The following is a 22,954-nucleotide window of genomic DNA, read 5'->3' on the forward strand; positions in this document are numbered from 1 at the left end:
TATTATACAAATCAATTACTTTACAAAGTATTTGAATCTATAATATCTGTTCGACAAACATTATAAATAACATTTGAATGCACTATATCTGCAGTATGTTACTCAATTAATCATTACATTCTATCATTACAAAGTATATTTTGATGTAAAAGTGCGTTATTCCAAGTAGCGAAAACACCACACAAACAACAACAATAAAATCAGAGCATTTTATTTAAGAAGCTTTTGTAGATTGTTACATGCAATTGAATAGATTTTAATTGTTGTTCTTTATTAATTTAAATGAATTTTTCTGAAAGTACCTCCGGTAATTTAATTTCGATCTTAAATACTTTTGATATAACGCCGTAAAATCGAAATATATTTTAATAATATTAAGTCTCATGTCGTTAAACGAAAATCATATGTTTTTCCGTGACGGATTTAATAAAAGACATGGTGTCCTGAAATCTTCGTTCCGCCACCTCTGATTCAAGTGGTGGAAGTTTGCAGTTTGTTTTTAAAGGAGGTAAAACAAAATATTATCTGGTTTAAACGAGAAGTATTTTTTAATTTGAAAAAAACAATTTTTTTAAGCATGAAAATTATAACTTTCTTTCACGGAAATAATATTTATTTATCTGAGATATTTATTGTTACAATGGTAATATCTTTTATTACTTCGCTAAAAGCAAAAATCATCACGAGAGACTATTCAGAATTATTTCGAAGTAACAGTTATTTATACGCAGGTAAAAAAAGAATACATTATTTAGAATAGAAATGTCAGCAAATCTTTCAGTGCAAGCAGTAAAAAGAAAGTTCACCATTTTTAATTTGTATTTGTGACGGATCTGTTACATCTATTAAAATGAATTGGGCCTATTAGATAAGATATTCAACATTGATAGCAATAAAAAAAAAATCATTTCAATATCAAATAATTTGCCATGAAACTGTCAACACACGGCACATTTTACCATTATACAAATTCTACTTATTAGAACTACCCACCTGAAATTAATGTTAAGAGTTTTCAGATTTTATTTAATGAATGATTATGGTTACAGAGTTTCTACTATGAGAAGAGTCTTAAGGTTACCCTTAACAAAAAAATATCATCAATGACGCGGTGGAACTTTTGACATTTTACATGTATAACTTGTAATTAAAAAAATCTTTCCAAACGGCAATAGAAGAAAATCTAGGGAGACGAGATAGTAAATAATTCCGGACATAGCTTCTATGCTGAAGAAACTAAAAATTTGGGTTGAAATTACAGTTTTGTTAAGATTTGTTTTTTTGAAGATTAATGCAATTGAAATTGAATTGTTGATTGAGATGTAAATTTCATCATAAATTGTGTTCTTACCTTATGATTTGTTTGTTTCTTATGGGTTCCCACCGCATTTTTCAATATATTTCAATATGTAACGCGGGCATTTAAGCTAACTGTGTTCCTGGATTCTGTTACCAGTAACAACCGTTACTCCGCAAGTAACTGCAAACTTTCCCCACTTGATTAGAGGTGGAGGACTAATGATTTCGACCACAAGTCTGTTATAAGATAGTCACAGAGAACATACGCGCAGAGGATCGAACACACCGACCGCGGATACGTATATAGCCAACGCTATATATATACGAGCTAATTAAAGTCACCGTCGGTAATCCACAATTACGGGATTCTACATAATATTAAAATTAATACAAATATATCGTAAAAGACTGAAATGATATATAAATATTCACTTACAGTCTTCAGCTTTTCCGTATTGGTCTTTTTGATCTTATATCAATCCCATTCAAGTTTTAGGACATCGCATATAATTGTTTTCCCGTCGATCACTCTACTCATTGTTTCGTAAATCTCAACAAAATAAAGAGTATCACGAAAATATTATCCGACTATATTATCAAAAAACGTTCACTTCACATGGACACGGTTACTTAATATTATATAATTCTTACACCATTCACTGTAATTAGTTAAACAACGAGTGGTATGTGTTCTAGAGCTACATGTATACCGTAATGCAATGCCTAGATCGGGACAGGGAGACGGTAAATTGCAGGAAATGAGTCAAATACACAGGAATTTTACGCTTTCGTTTACCTTCATATCATTACACTGCATTTAATTCTATGATGTACCTGCTAGTGACCGGTCAAGGGATTTTAATTGCAATAGACGGAAGTCAAAACTGTAGAACTATTTCGACCATACCTAACGTTCTTGCACAACGTTTGATGTTAATGTTTGTTTTTTAAATCTTTTTCTTGTTAATTTTCCTACTTTTTCGCGTTTACTTGTATCAAAAACATCTCCTCTTTAACTCTTATTATTCCAAGCGTTCTAATTAATTATTTCTGCTGCTTATAATGAAAGCAAAGTTTTATAATGTCACTTTAAAGAGTGCACATAATTGATTAACCATCAGGTTTTGAAATAACATTAAAGTTGCAGTTCATACTTGTTTGTGTAGGGAATCAGTAGGTTAGTCACAAGACTGATAATGTGTTGTTGTTTTATTTTTATTTCAGTTTTATTTCAATGTTATTTCAAAAGCCAGAGTGTTGTAAGAGTTCCTTAGACTGTAAGGATTATCATATTGAAAAAATGTTAAAGACCTGTTCTGTTCGCTCCGTATTTGAAAAAATAGAAATAAAAACACTGGAAAAATAATTATATCTATGTCTAAGAGCAGTCTACAAACCCTTGAAGCGTTGCTCGTGGATTTCTAGTAATTTAGCAAGTGCATTCAATAATGAACCAAAAGTATTATTTTATTACAAAATATTATTTAGATTTATTAAAAACAATTTAATGCTGTTGGTTTTTTTTTTTTTTTTGTTTTTTTTTTTTGGATTTTTTTTTTTTTTTTGTTTTTTTTTTTGTTTTTTGTTTTTTTTTTTTTGGAATGAAAATATTTTATAATTCTTCATGAAAAAATATAGTTAACAGGTTTTGTTACATAAGTTTATACTCATTTGATAGATTAATGCAGCGGAGTGCATGCCATTTAGGTTCAATACACACGGTCAATGACGTAAAGGGATAACTCGCTAACTTTCGGCATGGCATTATTTAGTGTTTATGTATGAAAACATGCTAGTTAAATTAATAGTTGGAAAAAAATGTGGACAGATTATTTTTTTGTCGAGACACTAATGTTGTAAGCTGTCTGTATTGTATAGATACGTAAACAGATAATGAATGCAATTTGGAATTCTTTCTTTTTGTTGATTTTCTTTTACTGTTATGTAATCAAGTAATTTCAAACTTAAAAGTTCTATGACTTTGATAATAAATGCGTTTTTTATAATTGGACTTTTCTTCCTCAATCGCGATACAATATTGGGAGTACCAAATTCCTTTCAGTGCAGGGTAGTTCTACCAAAGTTGGTCTAATGTTCATATAAATGTATCTACGGCATATGACGGTGCACAGTGCTATTTTGCCAAGTGCAGAAACCAAATATAATTAAATGTCAAATACCCTTTATTGCAAAAATAATCTTCAAACGAAATGACAAATTTTCATTGGAAGATTGGTGCACCTGCTAATTGCAAATAAATAAGTAGCAAATTGCTTATAATAAATGCCATGCTCACATACAGGTATTTAATTTTAATGCAGCATATCAAAGCTATATGCTATGGATGGACGATGCGCCATGCTAATTATAAAATTCTAAATGGCAAGTCGTTAATGCAAAATGCTTATGCATTAAATGCTTATCAAATATTGGACTGCATAAATGGTAATTGTCATTATAAATGGTACTGATTAAACAATAAATGGCCAAAAATTCATTATAAAGTGTATATTGAAATTCGCTCTGTTAAATATTTTAGTGAATTTTACAGGCAAATATAACGTTTCCGTGTTCTTATAACAGGTGAAACATGCTCCAATAAGTAATGGGAAATACCATTTATTTTTTATTTTTCAAATCAGTAAAAGTTATTTCAATAATTAAAAACGATAGTAATCAATAAAGTTTATTATTTTCATTAATTTTAGATTTTAGTCTTTGGTCTTTAGCATTAAAAATTGTTGTTTGCATTGGCAATTAGCATGGTGCATGGGTCTTCCAACTAAAGGCTAGGAAACAATGCCTTGATCAGCCTGAAGCCCTCGTGATAGAAAAATTTCGTTCAAGTAATTCAGATTTAAGGATGATGTGTATGGAAGGCTCTATGCTAACTGTCCAATGCTAAATGACAAACAGAAAGCTCATAAATTCTTTTGCTAAATGTTTATGTAAAATATTGACGTCACATTGTAATTATCACATGATATATGCCAATCGTTATGGGAGTGTTATACCAATAAATGCCAAATGTAATTGCTAAGTGTTCTTTCAATTAAAGGCCCTAATGAAGTTTAACCTCAATATTCGTTGGCATTTGTTACATAAATTTTTTAACCTATTTTCTAGAATTTCAGAATAAAAACAGTTGAGTCTCCTACGTTCCTATGGCTTCAAATCAGACTGTTAGAACATTTATATGTTTCGCATAACCAAAGGTGTGTTCATCAGTTTCAAGTACAGATCTTTATCAAAAGAATTTGATATTAGCTCTTATCATTTAGCGATTTGATAAATAAAGCATTGAGCATTTGACATTTAGCATTCAATATAGCATTTGGTATGTAGCATTACGCATTCAGTTTTTGGGCATTTAGTGTTAAGAAGTAATTGGCTTTTGGCATTTAAAAAAATCATTGGCACTTGGCAATTGGCATGAAGCCAGTCTCCATAAACCAAGGATAATTTCTGGGCATGGGGGAGGGTGTATGAGCAGGAGTGGAATGGGTGTGGGTTGCAAAATTGTAGTTTATAAATGTTCAATCCTGTACGAATTGTGTGTGCAGCACTACCACATTATGGTGATTAATATCATAGTTCTAGGGTCAATACATCAAGTTATGAAGCAGAAACTGCTATATTTATAGTACCCTATACAGATAACACAAGAAGCTACTATGGACCATAACAAGAGTGAGGCTTCGGAAATGGACTGAAAGTTGACGTGCGTAATTTCTCTATAGTGGTGAATATGTATAAGAAAGTTTTAATATCCTGCTGAATTCATTTCCTGAGGAGTAATGTATCAGGATGTCATGCGGCAACTTGACATAATATTTGACGTCTAATGAATCTCTTACTGGTCCGCGCGTCGACACTGTTTATCGCAGAATATACAGACTTGATTTTATTCTATTGTTTAACTTGATCGAATCGGGCCATGTTAGAAATTCTATTGACGCAACGGCATTCAAACGACCTTTTTACTGACGGTGATTTAATAAGTCATTTAGTAAAAAGATAACTGGATGGTAAACGTACTTATTTTTTTAATTTTCTACCAATCGTTAGTTAAAAAATTCGAGCCGTATTTCCGTTACTTAAACAAACGAGAGTGCTATTTTTAGAAGAAACTGGAAAATGTCGTTTTTTCTTTATTTTTCCATATTTAAAAAAATAAAGCGACAAATACTGTTCTAGCGCCGTTAGACCTTTATATAATTATATCGTATTGTGTAAATAAAATTAAACAAATGAGAGAAAATAAACGATTTTTATCTCTTTTTTACGTGGCGCCAAAACAGACGAGCATGGCATTGTTTGCGACCGTCGCAAGTAGAATGCATCACTTAAACCAAGAAAACAGTTGTACATTCATGCCGGGGGTGGTAACTTTTACTGTAATATGATACCAAAAATCATACGCACGGTGCATTAAAAAATACTAAGTGCTATTCCCCCTTATTAGCTCCTAAATTGAATCTATCAGAAATAATCTAGAGGATCTATGATAAATAGTTAAACAGCAAAACATACTTTATGCATGTTCACATTACAATTATTTTGCCCGCCCGCTTTAAGCCTCAATAGGTAAGAGCGTTGGGTCTCCGGATCTCGGGGTCGCGAGTTCGAGCCTCGGGCGGGCGTATGTTTCTCCGTGGCTATGTGGATGAACGACATTAGTGCTGATATCATTAGTACCTCCACCTCTGTTCATGTGGGGAAGTTGGGCAGTTACCTTGCGGGAGAACAGTTTTGTACTGAGTACAGGAATACAGGCACATGGTTAGGTTAACTGCCCCGCCGTGACATGACTGAAATACTGTGAAAACGGCGTTTTAAACCCAAACAATCAAACAAAAAAACAACATTATATTTTATCTTATGTGGTATGGCAATTACGCGATGGCACGATGATGAGACAACGATGATAAGATGGTGAAAACGCTATGGCACGATGATGAAATCCTGGTGTTGCTATGGTAGGATGCCGAAATGCTGGTGTAATATCGCGTTTTCATCATCGTACCATCGCGTTTTCACCATCGTGCCATCGCGTTATCACTATCGTACCATCGCGTTTTCACCATTGTGTTATTGCGTTATCACATAAAAACGCGATGGTACGATGGTGAAAACACGATGGTGATAATGCGATGGTACGATGAGGAAAACCCAATGGCAAGATGGTGAAATTGCGATGGTGCGATGATTAAAATGCAATGGTACATGTACGATGATGCGATGGTGAAAACGTGATGTCTGATCATGAAAACGCGATATTACATGTACGATGGATACGATGGTGAAACGTATTGGTACGATCGATGAATACGCGGTAGTACATTGACAATTTCACCACGTAGCTAGCATCATCGCCGATTTCATCTTAGTGTTATTGCGTGTTCACATAGTACATCGATGCTTCATATCGCTCCATCACGTTTTCGTCATCGTACCATCGTATTCGCGGGTGTTTAGGATACCAATAAACAACGAACACTGTAATAAGTTTTGACCTTGCTATTTTTATGAATGATCAGATGATCAGCTATGAATCTAGAAATAAAGATAAATTCTGTTCTGTCCGAATATTTATGTCGCGATAATATTACACATAGTTGTTTGAGTGATGTCTAAAGTAAATATTGAGAGAGTGTTCAAGTTACCAAATTATCCCTTATTAAAATCGAAACGTTTTAAGAGAGAGATATTTTTTCTATAACAAATAAACATTTTCAGAAGAGATGTGTTCTTTTTTTAAAAAAAAAGAAAATACAGAGGGGGTATATTTTACAGCAATTAAAACATTATCAAAGAGGAATGTAATTTTAGAATATAAAAAGAGAAGATAAATTGTTTTTTTCAAAAACAAGTAAAAATTTCAAATAGAGTGTATTATCAGAAAAAAGTACTTTAAAGAGGCGTATTTTTATACCAATTAAACACTTTTCATAGCAAGTGTATTGTTTTTTATTTTTTTGAAAAATCCAAATAGTATATAGCTATTCTTAAACAGTAGAAAAAGGTCCAGATAGGGGTGTCGTCTGAGTAGGTGCATCCGCTTTCGCAACTCATGTACATTCTAATATATGAAATTTAGGGTGTGGGATGGGGGGGGGGGGGGGGGGTGGGGGCTATAGATGTTGGTTATTGGGTAGTACTAGAGGTTTTGATCGAGATCGAATAATTTAATTTCTTAGAAACTGTTTAAAAAGGCTGAATATTTTATATACTAGGTGCTTGGGTCAGCTATTTTTTCACGTTCAAATTCATGTTTCCCGTCTTAGTCCTGTGTAAACGGTTATGCCATATACAAATAAAAGTATTCATGTATGCATATGAAACAACTGGGTTGCAAGTCACCTAGTAAAGAAGGTTTCATTAAACTACCTTTGAAGGTCTGTGTCAAAATTCAAACTGTGATTTACGCTTAAATGTGAATTAAAATTATAGGGCAACTTATTTAAATGGCCCACGAAACTAACGCTATGTCAAAAAAGAAGTAGAATTCTGGTAGCGGTCGTTAATTTTAAATATAATATTCCGGTTTGAAACGACCAATATTGATATTTACATGAAACGAAAAATAAAAATTAAAGGTATAACATGTCAAAGAGAATTCAGTTGTTTTTTAAAACTGATTTTAAAATTTAACACATAAATAAAACGATGTTTAGCAACGCAGATTCTAAAGTCTAAACACTGAGAAAGATAATATACAATATTTCGTTTGTAAGAAGCAAGCAGAAAGTTAGGCCAGGACTACCCCTAATACCTCCCCACCCCCATTAACCCCATTATTACACAAACAATTTGAGCATCTTGAGGGATCAGTGCTAGATTCTCTCGCCCGCTCTGGCACTTATAAACGTGCACACTTAACAATCCTTTGCTTCGAAAAGAATACGACACTTGGTAAAGATAGTGATGCCGAGAGATAAATTAACTTCTAAGATTCCTTAGCTCTGTAACTATGTCTGATAAGTAGTCATTCTGGGTTGTTTTTTACCTTCATTAAAATTATTTTATTATTTGCAACACAAATACTATTGCCGTTAGCGACGCAGTAGCCATATTTATCTTTTACTTCTCATCATTTAACTTAAGAATGACATTGGGAAAAACCCATTGATAATTCTAGCCAAAAAAAGCAATCTGAATTCAAGCTGATTTATTATTTTGTGACATACAGGCACCGAGAAAGATTTCGACTACATTTGATCTACTTTTTCAAGACGGGCCTTAGAACTTATTAGACACGTCTTCGCCTACAGAGTTATTCCGCCTGGACGTGGAACATTTCCCGTAATTTAGCACTGTCAATATACAGTTACGAGTTGACGTGACGCATGCCCTTATATCTTTTTGGCCACCAAAATGCGCCCATGGATTTACTTGCTTCCATATTTCATCTAATCCGAAATATATACCGAGGACCAAGTTTTAAAATATTCAAAATTACGAATCGGTTATAAAGTGTGCCTCTTGGATTTTCTGAGCAACGATATTTATTTCGATATGTTTCAACACGGTATTTTTTATTAAAAATGCCATACGTAACTGTGCATGAGAATCTTCGTCTATTATAGTAAGCTAATTTTGCAATTACCAAATAATTTCTGTGTAATGTATTAATCAGCTGTATAGATGATGTCAAATACACATTTGATAGATTTGGAGAGATAAATATTTCTAGTATATTCTTTTTCTTTTTGCTGTTACGCCATTATGTGTCTGCCTACTTTGAGAAAAACTAAGAAACGAAGATGCAAGCAAACTTTACACTGCCGTGATCAAATTTTCACGCACGCTCATAAACATTTACAACTCTTGTCTTTCTTGTAGACTTTGAAGTATTTGTACCGAATTTCCAAAGAATTTTATTGGCGGTTCCTGGCGATAACGACTTTTTAATACAAAGCAGGTAATGAGTCTATCTCACTAGTGACCTGGTCAATCGTAAACTGACGTTTAGATGGGTCTGTCTGGTGCAGAATGCATGATAGTAAAAAAACAAAAGCTTGGTTAAACCGGATCGATTTTTATTCAAACATTTTAAACGTTTGTAAATAATGGTGCTGAAATCCAAAATAGCCTGGCTCCCTGACTGCAAGGTTATATTGTATCAAATACCGGAAACTATTTATATAGAAAATTTTAAGCCTGTAAAATAGCACAATTTTATCTGATGGCTGAACCATAAAACACCTATTAATTGTTTGGAGCCGGGGGGCAATAAAATGTCAATGAGAAACAACCTTCTGGAGTTACTTCCGCATAATGAAGAAAAACTGTATATGTACTAAGAATATACTAGTGACGGGAGCTAGTCTAAAAAATAATATGAAGGTTAAATTTTGATGTTCGAAATATTTTGTAATTCAACAAAAGAGTTTTCAGTGGGTCATTACATTATAGTAATAACATGGGGGGAATTATATTGGCCCTGTTTCATTCATACCGCAGATTGCAACCGAATATTTATTAATAAACATGCATGAAAGTATCGGCGTGGTCACGTTAACAATATATCACAACAGAACAGAACCTAATTAATTACATTACTATGCCTTTATTTTATTCAATATATATATTTATAGTATATGTATCAATAATGATATAAAAAAAAACTTCATCTATCCAGGTTATAAACTTTAGCATAATTCTTCTGAAGATTTTTTTTGTCTTTGCAAATGTGAATTTTTCATGCAAGTCACTTTCAATTGTACATGTATATCTTCAGGGCAGTAGAATGACGTAACGTAAAGTTACCGGAAAACGTCTTAAAAAGACTTTGCGGCAATCAAAAATATTGTAAATGGGCATAAAGTGTTAAAGCATACAATAACTTCCACGTCCAGCCTGGCAGAAAACAGTACCATGTTAAAAAGGGAGACATAAAAATTGTTAAAAACATTTTGCTCAGGAATAAAAATTTAGATAATTGAATTACTTGACATTGTGATAGAAGTTTAAATTTAATCAATGTTTGGATATTGTTAAAAAGAAAAAAAAAATCTCAAAGAACCTTTTAGTTATTATTGAAAAAGGTGATATTTAATAAAATATAAAATCTCATGAATGTTAAATGGAGATTATAAAATTTAATAATACAACTGTTAGGGAAAGAATAGATAAAAAAAAAAACAACAACAAAAAAAAAAAAAACAAAGCGATGGTTGCATTAAAATTGCACGCAGTTGATAACATTATTTTTTACAAAACTCTGATCATGGGTGTTCTCAATTTTATGGTAAGTGAGTAAGATATAAAAACCGAAATTACAGGTAGCTTTTTGCAATTCAACAATTCAGTTTAATAGGTCAGTGGTTTAGGCGTCCGCTTCGAGTGCGGGAGTTCCTGGGTTCGTTCCCCGGCCCGCGTACATACCAAAGAGTAAAATGGTACCAGTAGCTCCCTTGCTTGACGCTCAACATTTTAAAGGGAAATACGTCTCTTCTTTACTGTCGTGGCGTAAGATTCCATCAGGAATGAGGTTTCGAGGATATGAGTGATATAGTTGTAGAATGGGCAGTGTTCGGCGAGGCAAGGCAACTTGTCGTGGCGACGTTAGACGGAGTGCAATAAACGTCGGTTGTTGTTACGTGCGAGCAGAACGAAATACGACAAAAATGTCACAAATCAGACACATTTAAAACAGATTATTTTACCATTTATGTATTATAAAATGCTAAGCAGTAAGATTACAACTAAATATGCTAATATATTTTCATACTTATCATCGATAAACAAAATTTAATATTTCAACCCGATATTTATTGCAAAAGTATCATCGTTATCATCATAATTCATGTACGATTCCTGTTCATAAAGAACATTGATTCAGATTGGTCACTGATTGCCTTTTTATCCTTTTTATTGATGTTCATGCTATTTGCGTTATAAAAACATGGGTGTGCTATAATATATTTTTAATTAAGAACAGATTGTCAACATATTATAGATGGACAATTGACCTAATGTGATTTTGATTCTTTATCAACTCTAACCTGTAATGCACAGAACTCTGGACCAGAGGTTGCAGAAATTACCTTCTGAAATACTGTCTTTACAAATTGTAAGTGAGAAACTTTTTCCTTGGTTGAGTATCGAATCACTACTTTGCACGTTACAGTATTGTGCTATGCCTGTAAGCTGAATTTATTTATAGTATACCTTTTATTAACAAAATTTGCGCTATTTTAGATATGCCGGCAATATGTTTAAGAGCTATGTATTCTGAGAAGTTAACGGTTTCGCCTCGATTTCAAGTATATTTACTTCGTTTGTCACCTGTGTTAGTCAGAAAGTAATAATGCTTGTCTCATTATTATGGATAATAGATTAAAGAACCGTCAATTTATCATGATATTATGATTTTTTCTGGGTATTCGCCCATGAGGTCTTCTTATCGAAACAAGGGTATCATTTGATAAAAAACCAGCGGATTTTGCGTACAAATATCAAAAATATCAGTTCCACAAACGCCTGTACAGAAAACGTAAAATGAAAAAATATGACATTACACACTCACAATCTATCAGAAATAATATGACACTACACACATATTCTAATATAAATGGAATTCTATTTATTACAAGAACTATATATTGGTTACATTTAGATGTGGCCAGTGCGGGAAACCCCTTTTTTTCACTCTTACACACTTCGATTTCTGACAATGTTTTTTTTTTTCGAATTCTTTATTTTCCTACTTAGTATTTAAAATTAAATACAGTTTTCGTGTAGGTATACTGTAAAAAAGCACGATAACATTTCTCTCATTACGATTAATTTTCTAATGTCAGCAAATTAAATAGGTTTATAAGTCAAGAAGAATGTTCTCGCATGTTGATCATTTCTGACAGTTTGCGCGTGTTGGTAAAAACAGTGGGGACTTCGGTTCCTTGCCGCTGTTTCATCGGAATTTGCATACCCGAACCTCTACGCCTTACGGGATATCCACACAAAGATACGTTTGGACAATTTTGGCATTTCTGAATTTTTGATCATTGTGCTCAAGTTTGTGCATTTAATGAATTGTGAGTTTTACAATTAAAAGCTCATATGATTTTATAATTTGACTTGCGTACCTGCACATTTGATTTGTGGATTTGATATTGATATAAACATATGCATCGTGTATCGAAAAAGTTCACTTTATACATGTTTATTGCGTAAAAATTTAGTGCGTTATATTGCAACAACATGTCTGTAAGTATTGATATTAACAATAAAATTTTATATAAATGCTTCACTAATACATGGTAAATGTGAATAACAGATAACAAGTTTAGTTCGATACGGATTTAAGAATAATGAGTCTCCTTTAGCAGTATTTAGATACATGTATATGTTGATACATTGATAGGAGGTTTGCAGCGAAATGTATGAATTATAGAAAAAAAAACTCAATGGCTACTGGTGTTGATTTCCTTACAACCTTATAAAAAATGTTGTACAACAATTCTCTAGTATTATATGCCTTTTTCTGCATAAAGACAATATCATGCTTCTGTTCTTACATCTAAAAGATAAATTACAGGCAAGTTGCAGGTCCAAGAATTATACAATGTTTTGATGGCAGAATTTGTTTTAAAGGCCAGTGATGATTTTTGAAAATTTTAAAAAAGCAATGTCGCTAAATTATATCTAACTTTGTGTGATCTCAAAGATGTGAGCGTATTGATCTTTATGAACTTATAATGTTTAAAAATTGTAACGTTCTGAGTTTTGACACTTCAGGACGCTTAATGAAATAAAAAAATAAATTTCTCTACAAATATACACGTACTCGTATACTATTTCTAAGGTCTGTAAATACGTAAGATATGGGAGTTGCTTGTTTGAGCTGGCGATAGAGACGGATTGTATTATTAAATGTTTATATCGATATTGGACACAGGATATAGACTGGCTACATTCAACTTTCAAGGATAAAACTAAAAACAAAGTATCAGTTGTATAGGAGCTAGTCTAGTCGTGACGCTAACAGTTTCTTGTGAAAAAAAAACACAGAGCAAGGAAAACTGGAAAGGTCAGTCTGGCTAAGACAAGTTGTCTTTTTTTTCAGTCGTTGTTCATATTCTGCACAGTCTTTCTTGGGCTCAGATTATCTCATATATTTTTGTTAACTTATGTAGCAAACAGTAAAATAATACTAGTTATAATTATGAGGCAGTTTTACTCAGTCAATATTTAATTATTGTTATTAAGCAGACTCATAAATTTGTTTTCACCAAAGTGTTCAAAGTAGTCGGGACATAACGGAAACTACGATGTTGAAAAAGTCGAATGCCGATGGATTAAAAACACTAAAATACAGTGGTGGAAAATCGAAATTCACAAATGATTAAAGCACTAAACTACAGTGGTGGATTGGAAAGTCGAAATCACGATGATTTAAAACACTTAAACTACGGTGATGGAACGTCGAAATCACGAAACTACATGTTTGTCAATTCGACTTGTCAACTCGTAGTAACGTTGTTTCGAGCTACCATTATGCGGCTGTAGCTCTTCAGGACACCGTAAAACGCAAACGAAAACAATTCTGTCTTCTTACGTTTTAAGGAAATTAACATTTTAAGATCTAGCATATACTGTGTTCATTATTTGTATAGCTTGACAGGTTTTTGATGTTAGCAAAAAAAAAACTCCTATGAAATAAATTTTTTATTTTGTTTCGTTGCATGCAAGTGTAAACATCTCTTGAGAGCTAGAACTCTGTTTTTATAAAGGATGATGTTTTTAAACTAGAAAAAAAAAATGTTAAATGAATTTTAAACCTTTACAGCAAAAAATCTGTACAGCAAATAAATGCAGTTTTGCCCGTGGAAGCTTTTCAGATTTTGAGCTATATTCGAACTCATGTAATAAAGTTTGATAATTTACGATTTTTTATACATGGTTATATGGGTACACTAGGAATTATTCTTCGGCGATTAATAATTCCGCGTCATTTGCTAATATTAAAAATAAATCTTCTTCATTTTAACTATGTTTACCTTCATCAATTCGAGGACGGAATTCATTGTTAAGAGTTTCTAAAGTGATCGGTTAGAACTGGTAATATTACTAAGAAACAATACATGGTATATAGGTCGGCCTAAAATGTGCTTACCTAAATGCATCAAATGCATAAATATTGAGTTTTTTTCTTAACGCATAGTAAATAAGACTTTTGATGGATTTTTTACAGGTACATGTACTTGCTCGAATACTAAACAAAAAATTTTGTAAATGATATACTATGTCATGAACATCGATCGTGATTCTTCATGTATTATGATTTAAACTTGCGAGATAATTAATTCAGTCATGTTCAAAGTGATTTTCACGTGAATAATATCATTACACCAGTAAACACAGGACTATTCGATTAAATTCTACGTAAAAACGGAAATAAAAAGAGCTTGTTATGAGCCGCGCATGAGATAACCACATAGTGCGTTTGTGACCAACATAGATCAGACAAGTCTGGCATCTGCACAGGGCTGACCATGAATCTTGCTCGTTTCGCTACGGTTTCTCTAATGCAACAGGCTTTGAAAGCGAACTGCATGGGATCTGACAGACTGCGCGGAATTGCGCAGGCTTTTCTGGATCCATGTGGTCGCAAAGCCATATGTTAGCTTTCTATGGCGAGGCTCATATTAATTAAAATATGAGGAGATACAGAAAAACAAATACTGAATTTATTCTGTCGTTTAATTTCGGGGGGTAGGGATGCGGTATGTAATTTACAATGAAATAAATTCCATGAACAATTCATTGCATTCGTTTAATTAACGAAAAAAAATCATCTAATAGTTTTCTGTCAATATCTAGTCATTTGTTCGACGTAGGTTTTGTTAAGGAGATAACTCCGTGGCTATTACAATTTTGTATAATTTTGTCCCTTGTCTTCTCAAAAATCCGTAGACCCCAGAGCCCCCAGAATAATGAAGTCAGAATTGTTTTAAGATTTTTTTTCTCAAAACTAAATAGATTGCCTAGTCCGGTTGCAGACTAGTCAATTCTTACGTCAGGGTTTTTTTATGAAACAAGACAAGAAGGAAAATTTGTATGCAAAAACTCACATCCTTATTTGTCGCTCCAGGTCACTTTAAAGTCCCGCCAGTGCATCTTGGTGAAAATTTGTCAGATAACATTTCCACCACTGTAATATATGACACATGAAAATGTATGCTGAGATAAAGTTAGATATTGGTAAAAAATGCCAAGTAGATGGTATATTATCTGCATTTTAAAAAATGTTGCAACAGTTTTTCTACCTTCTGCAAATATTTTGGGTATTTATGGGCATTTCCTGCAAAACTTTTTGTCAAAACAATTTGTACCAATAATTTTTCTAATGTTGCAGTGCCTCATAAATCTTTTATATATTGTCTTCGCCTAAATTTTGTACTTAAGTCCCTTCAGCGTTAATTAAATATTGGCTTTTATTAATAATGATATCCATAAGTATGATACAACTTCCAAAAGATTGTTATGTGAAAATATTGATATCGATACTTGTTAAACCGAAAAAATAACAATTTATAAAAACAGTATGACGGATGTTGTGAAATCACGATTCATGAAATCAGTTATTGAAATATCATCTGTATAATATAGGCAATTACATGAGGAAAATGGCTGGAAAATTATACAAAATAGAGTCGAAATGTCGAAAAGGAAACAATAATTCAACTTGTGCGCATTCGTGCATTGTATCGTTCCCAGTTGTTAATATCTGCGCTAACATGCTTGGTTTAATGTTTATATATACTAATAAATTCTTTTACAAAACTAAAAAACAGATGATGTCCACTTAAAGACGCTTTCATGTTTGTCACGATAAGAATGAAATTCAATGTTTCTCTGAGAGAAGATCGTAGGTTACTCCTGCAACTTATTTCATTTTTAACTTAAAAATGATAACAACAAATTAGTGTACCCCCCCCCCCCCATAGACTAGCTCTAGATATGAAATATCTTTTTACATTTTTATGATTGAATGTTAATGAATGAGCCTGTCTATATCTATGTTCCAATATATTTCAACATCAGTCTGTGTGAACAAATCTTATATTGACTTGGCGCTTTGTCTCATCTAATGAATTTGAATTGTCAAAAAGGAAAAAAAATATAGAAATATAGTTATTTTTCAGTATAGTGGCTAGTCTATGTAACATCATTGGCTTCTATTTGTAAAATATGCACGCAATTTAGTGTTAACTTTCACTTAGTTTCATCTCTTGTTAAACTTTTATCATTGACAGCTCTCATGGGACATAATAATAGTAATATGGTTTTCATCTAGTCATATTTTCTTAAATACTATTTTTGATTTATTCATTGATCACAAAATTTTTATAGCAAAACTAAAAACAGGTATAAAAAATTAAGGCAGTTTATTGCATGTTGTTTTTTTTTTGTGAAAATCCTTGTTATTTATATTACAATTGGTTTTATTACATTAAAGTATGCTTCTATGTCCTTATCGTTAACACGAAGCATGTAAATCGACCAATATTTGAGGCTACATTAAAACAATACGCATCTCTCCCCAATGTTTGACTGAATTGAAAGAGGCCGGAAAGAATGGAGATAATTAATTACTTTTATTTATATTTTTAAGTAGTAGCGGCACATTATACTTCCTTTATTATAGAAAATGTGTTGCTATAATAATGTACGATTATCGTAATGTTTTATCCAAAAAATTGATAGGAAAGAATTATTGTAAAAAAAAACAAAGTATGACGGGGGTTAGTTAAAGGACTTTTTTCTTACTCGTTCATAAAAAATATGTATTAATTTGTTAGAATATACGATCTACTACTCTCAGGCGTACACGTCTGCCTTTACTTTGAATAATGTTTTTAGTGCATTTTTACTCGAATGATTTGTCAGTCATCATCAACAACATCTTATGACTACATGGAGCTTACGTCGCGCATCTAGATATTTCATGATTGTCTACCCTTTTACTTAGGTTTCAGAATCAAGGTTTTGATGTTTGTCTCTGCATGACGGGTTTTATTATGAACTTAAAATACGTGTCATTCATCATCATTCACATGGATTACGATACATAAAACCTAAAAGGTGATTGCATTTTGGTTTCCTTTTTTACTTTGAATTTCCGGATAAAGGTTCGATGCCGTAAAGGTAAGAGGATTTTACCTTAAACCTAAACTGTTCTTGCAAGTTTGTTGTATTGATTAACACTTTTCAATTATTGCTCTAGTTTCTAAATACATGTATGTCTCATTTCCCAAATATAAATAGATATAGTCGGGCGAAACGTCTTCTTGACATCTCTGTTGGTATTTTCGAATTTTCAAAAGTTTCAATTTACCATTAATTGAATAAAGTAAATACACTATTAGGGCAATTGCATGATTAATTGATTTTCATTTTTAATCACATTTATATCGAACTCTATAAATACCTGTATTACTTTTCTAAGACGATATCAGTTTTTGACTTTACAACAACACAAGAAATCGATATTTCAATTTTATTCGTATTTTAGAATAGTATAACGTCACATTTACTTCTTTTTTTTATAGATTGTCGGAATTTCATATTTCCGTTTATCCCTCTCATTAAATCCCAAAGCCTGGTTTTTATTTTCTGATTATCCCGGAACGTCCCGGGAAATTTTCCGCTAGGGCCAAAGGGGAATCCCCTAATACCCCGGTTTTACTTTGCAAAATAACCCCAGATGAATGAATTCCCGCGAGATTTCAACACCGGGGGAACCCCCATGAATTCCACGGGGATCCCGCATGAATTTTCTATAGGGGGGCGTATGTTCCCCGTGACGATTTGTAAAGACATTGTGTCGGAAATCATTCGTTCCCCATCTCCAATTCAGTGGGAAGTTGGCATGTTTGCGAAGAACAGGTTATACGGTACAGCTACAGGAACACGGGTTATTAACTGCCGCCGTACATGACTGAAATACTGTTGAAAAACGGCGTTAAACCCCAAAAAAAACAAACAAAAAAACTCTTATTATCTGGAATTTAACAAAAATTCCGACATATCATATTAATTGATGTTCAAAAAGACAATGTATTTTCTCTCCATCCCAAAATTCTCGTAATGACAAACATGTGACGCTATCTACACTAAAATTACACTAACCTAATCTTAAATGAATGATGTTGTGACAAGAGATAATTAAAGCTGAGTCTTGCCATTAAGCACTTCACATAGAATTGAATAGTTCTTTCTTCGTTAAAATTGTTACATGGCCGATACAAAAAAAACCAGTGTTTTAATCATCGCCGCAAGGTGGTAAACCTAAAACAGAAACCATTTATGATATATCTTTATTGGAGCGTCTCACCCTAGGACCTCAATAGTGTTACAAATCGTAATACATTTATGGTAGTTCCTTATGTGTCAGTACAGTAAATTGGCAGACTATGTTCAAAAAAATAATTACATCTCAGTCGCTGACACAAAAACGAAAACGATTTACCCTCTTCATGTTAATTTACCGTCTGGTGCTTTAAAACCATACTGTGGCTGACAATGTTCATATTGAAGCAATACAAAATTTAGTGGTTTTTGATTGATTAAAGTCGCTGAATTTATTGGGAGAGTTATACGTAACTCAAATCTTTAACATTAGTTGATCATTTTTAAAAAACCCTTTTAAAAGGGTCCCTGTATTGTTTCAGTGATAAATTATAATCGATAGAAAAATGTCGCGAAATGTACTTTAAGTCCTTTTAAAAGGTACATGTACGTCTTTCTTAAAGATTTGCTTGCAAATCCTGTCATTATTATAGCCAAAAAAAATTGTTCTGAGGCCCTATATTTGACTGACGAAGTCACGTAAAATATTTAGAGTTTAATACGAAATTTATATGTTCTCAAACAATACATTTTAAAATTTTGTTGCTTATATTTCTATTATAATTGTTAATTTTTGTTTGAAGCACACTTTCTTCTCAGTATAATAAAGGCATTTTAAAAAAGAACACCACCATTGGGACATTCCTACTAAATTTATTTTTCCGCATTCATTTGGACATGAAAAGGTTTCGTATTCTTTATTAAACATATGCTTTATGTTAGACAGAAAAACTCTTAGATTTAAAAAAATGTATATCTATTCTTTTAAATTTGGCTGAACACGTGTCCCTCTTTGTATGGTGTTCCTAGACAAAAGTTTCATCTGTCAAGGGGTGGATAAATTCCCGATTTGTCAAAGGTCGTGTTTAAAATTTTGGGAAAAAAAATGATTATACCGATCTTAAATCATATTTACTAGCAAACTGTAATTAAATGCCCATTCCAAACCCATACAGTGTTTTATTTTTAATGTTTATGATGATGTTTGTATATACCGAAGGAACAAGAATGTCTTGATTTATATTCTAAACAATAGCTGATTATCTTTATAATATGCTGAGGGATTTAGGTAAAATTAGAAGTTTCAAATATTAGCTAACAAATACGGACCCAAATTTTAATGGAAAATCCCTTTTATACCTTAATTCTGTCTCTCGTTTGCTTTTAAACCAATTACATGTATATGTTTTTTGATATAAATCGTCTTTCTTTACCTTCAACAATACATGATATAATTATTATGCCATATGTTTCGCAATATCATCAGTTGTGGTGGCATGCCATCTTACGCATTTTTGCTCATTAGAGACATTAGAGTTCCTTGTTTTTAATAATAGAAATAATTTAACTAAGTACAAAAGAGACCACAAGAAAATCAACGAACTAATGTTAATGTTATTTAACATTTATTTTCTGTTACATGTTTATTTTAAAATACTGAATTTATTCGTACTATACTATATTAATGAGTGCAAATAAGTTTAGTGTTTCAAGGATTTTAAGAAACATAGCAATACCTTATTTACAGCAGATACCATAACAAACGCTAATCGTTATTACATGAATGTGAAAGTTTGAGTCTGTTAACGAAATGATAAATTGCAACACGAGATTATGCCCACTAGCACCGACTTTGCGGACATTCATTACATAATGACACTGGCATGACTGCTGAATAAACATCAGAAGTAAAATGTGGCAATTATGATATTAACTACAAATATAATGAATCTGTTTATTCATTTATTCTCACCGCTTCTTTTTTTCTTACATTTTTATCAAACCTGCATATTTCGTTGATGACAGTAGATTTCAACTGTACAACAGTGATTGATCTGTAACATCTCATATCTCAGTAACAATTTGATTTAGGAAGAAATATTTCAAGTATCAAGAAGAAAGGGACAGTATACAGAACTCAACTTTTAAATATATCAACTAGTCGTTCATTTTTGCACATATGTATCTAAATATTTTTACCGCTGCCTTCCACAATACATATTCTTAGTGCGGAAACAAAGTTTAGCAAAGACAGAAACATATTAAAACGAACTGATTACAACTCAAAATGTCATCTTTTTTCTATATTTCAACTACAAATATACTATTTCATTTGCTTACTTTTGCAATTGTCTTAAATGTGACTTTTATCTTTATCTGTATGTCAAGGAACATGTCTATTTTGTTTTAATTGAGATGGTTATATAACTACATGATCAAAATTGAAGTATCCGGCTGTAATACAATTGATGTCACACTGGGTCCCGTTTGATGAGAGCGGAAACTAGAATGGCTACATACGCACTCTGTGAACTCAAATATTATCAATATTATCGCAAACGAAATCAGTGAAATAAAAATGAATTCAATAGCATTCAAAGAACAGTTCATTAATTCCTTTAGAATTAAGTCGTAGCATTTGTACCAAAATTATTTCAAAAGTAATGAAGTAGAATCTGCCACCTAAAACCCGTTGACATAAGGAGACCTGTACAAACCTGTTAACCTTTTATGTATTTTCAGATTGCTACGAAATTATTCGACTGGATTTAGTTTAACCGAAATCAACATTTTTGAATATGACTTAACTTTATGTTTGATTTTGAAAAAAGACGTACCTACGTTGCACATGTAAAACTTCTTAATCATCGTTTAAAAGTATTTAGGGAAGAAAGTATAACATTCTCTTGGATTTTGTCAGAATCAAGGGACTTTAGTACTGAGAAAATGAGATTTGTTTTGTTGACCGTTTTATTTTTGTCCGCATTTTTCTTGAATACTACATAAAACATACTTTTGTAACGTTGTACACTTGCAGATTATTAAGAGGAGTAAAGGCGCTGGGGGAACATTAAGTGCCTTTTCTTGAAATATTGTAGAATTGTGAAATTTTTAAACTTAAAAAAATTGATATTTCTTTGTATTTTCTTGAATAAACTGAGTACTATGTCTTTAAACCTTGCAAAGACGATGTGTATTTAATATATCGTTACCGCCTAACTTAAATATATGCGGATGTACATGGACGTAATATTGTTTTAACGTCAATGTATTCGTAATTATGAACGTCATAAGTATTGATTGCAGTAAGACAGTCGTTAAGCTTTGTACATGGTCATAGATTCTGCAAGAAAATGTAGTTTTAAAATTACATTATGCTATAACAAGCCATACATACCGCATTTTCAAACGGGTAACGTGAATAATATAAGAATATTTAAACGTTGGCAACACCAAATTTATTCTTATGTATCACGGATATTTTGTCAGATGCAAAATGTAAAAAAAAAACAGGAAATCCCGGATAGGGAAAAAAACTATTTCAAAATTTCAATAAGAAAAGGGCGTAATAGACGTTATTTGTCATTCTGTGTACTAAAACCCCAAAAATTTGGTTTTCTTTGTACTTTTGGGTTAAAATAAAGCGCGCAACATACATCATCTTTTGCTTTGAAAGATAAATGTTTCAACTATAACTAATTGTTAAAAAATTACGAGGAATGATGGGCCTTCTCAAGCGGTTTTTGTTCGATTCCATATAAGTAATTCAAAAACGTTTTTATTTATCTGTAACGAATTTTTTAATGCATTTGTGCAACATTTGAGTTAGGTAAGACATCAAAGAAAACAAACAAAATAATATATATATCTTGCAATAAACTTTAGAATGTTCTGAACATGGAAGACGTTTTTTGTAAGTATGCTAATCAAAGTACCCAATTAAAAATAAGTAAACGATTTTGAGGAGTACTAGGTCGACTTTTATTCTTATAATTCGTAGTTAAACTCAATAGTGGTCTTAAGACTTTAGATTTGTAGTAGTTATTTCACGTTAAGCTTCCAGTTTTCTCTGTGAACCGTATAAAATGTAGCACATTGTATGTTTTAGCAGCATAATATATAAAAGTCAATACCTTTTTGCGAACGTCAATGTGTTATCATTTATTAACATTGTGATATATCTTAGTCTCTACTATGAACCTGTTTGATAACATTTAACTCTAAACAAATCAGAAATTCATACTTCAGATGAACCTCATAAAAATAAAGGCAGCTTTCGGTTTCATTCATTATGATCAATGAAACTATTGAAATAATTTTTTTTCAAAAGAAACGAAAACGGTGCATTAACTGTGTTGAATGAAGTTGTAAAAAGGGGAACAGAAGTTTAATGTAGTACAATATATTGGGATGCATTTTCTAACTAACAGAAAAGTTGAATCGGTACACCACACACACCAGAAAGTATCACAAATATAGTATATATTGTGTTTGAATTTGGTCACACATTTCA

Source organism: Mercenaria mercenaria, chromosome 8 (assembly GCF_021730395.1).
Source record: "Mercenaria mercenaria strain notata chromosome 8, MADL_Memer_1, whole genome shotgun sequence".
Taxonomy (NCBI): domain Eukaryota; kingdom Metazoa; phylum Mollusca; class Bivalvia; order Venerida; family Veneridae; genus Mercenaria; species Mercenaria mercenaria.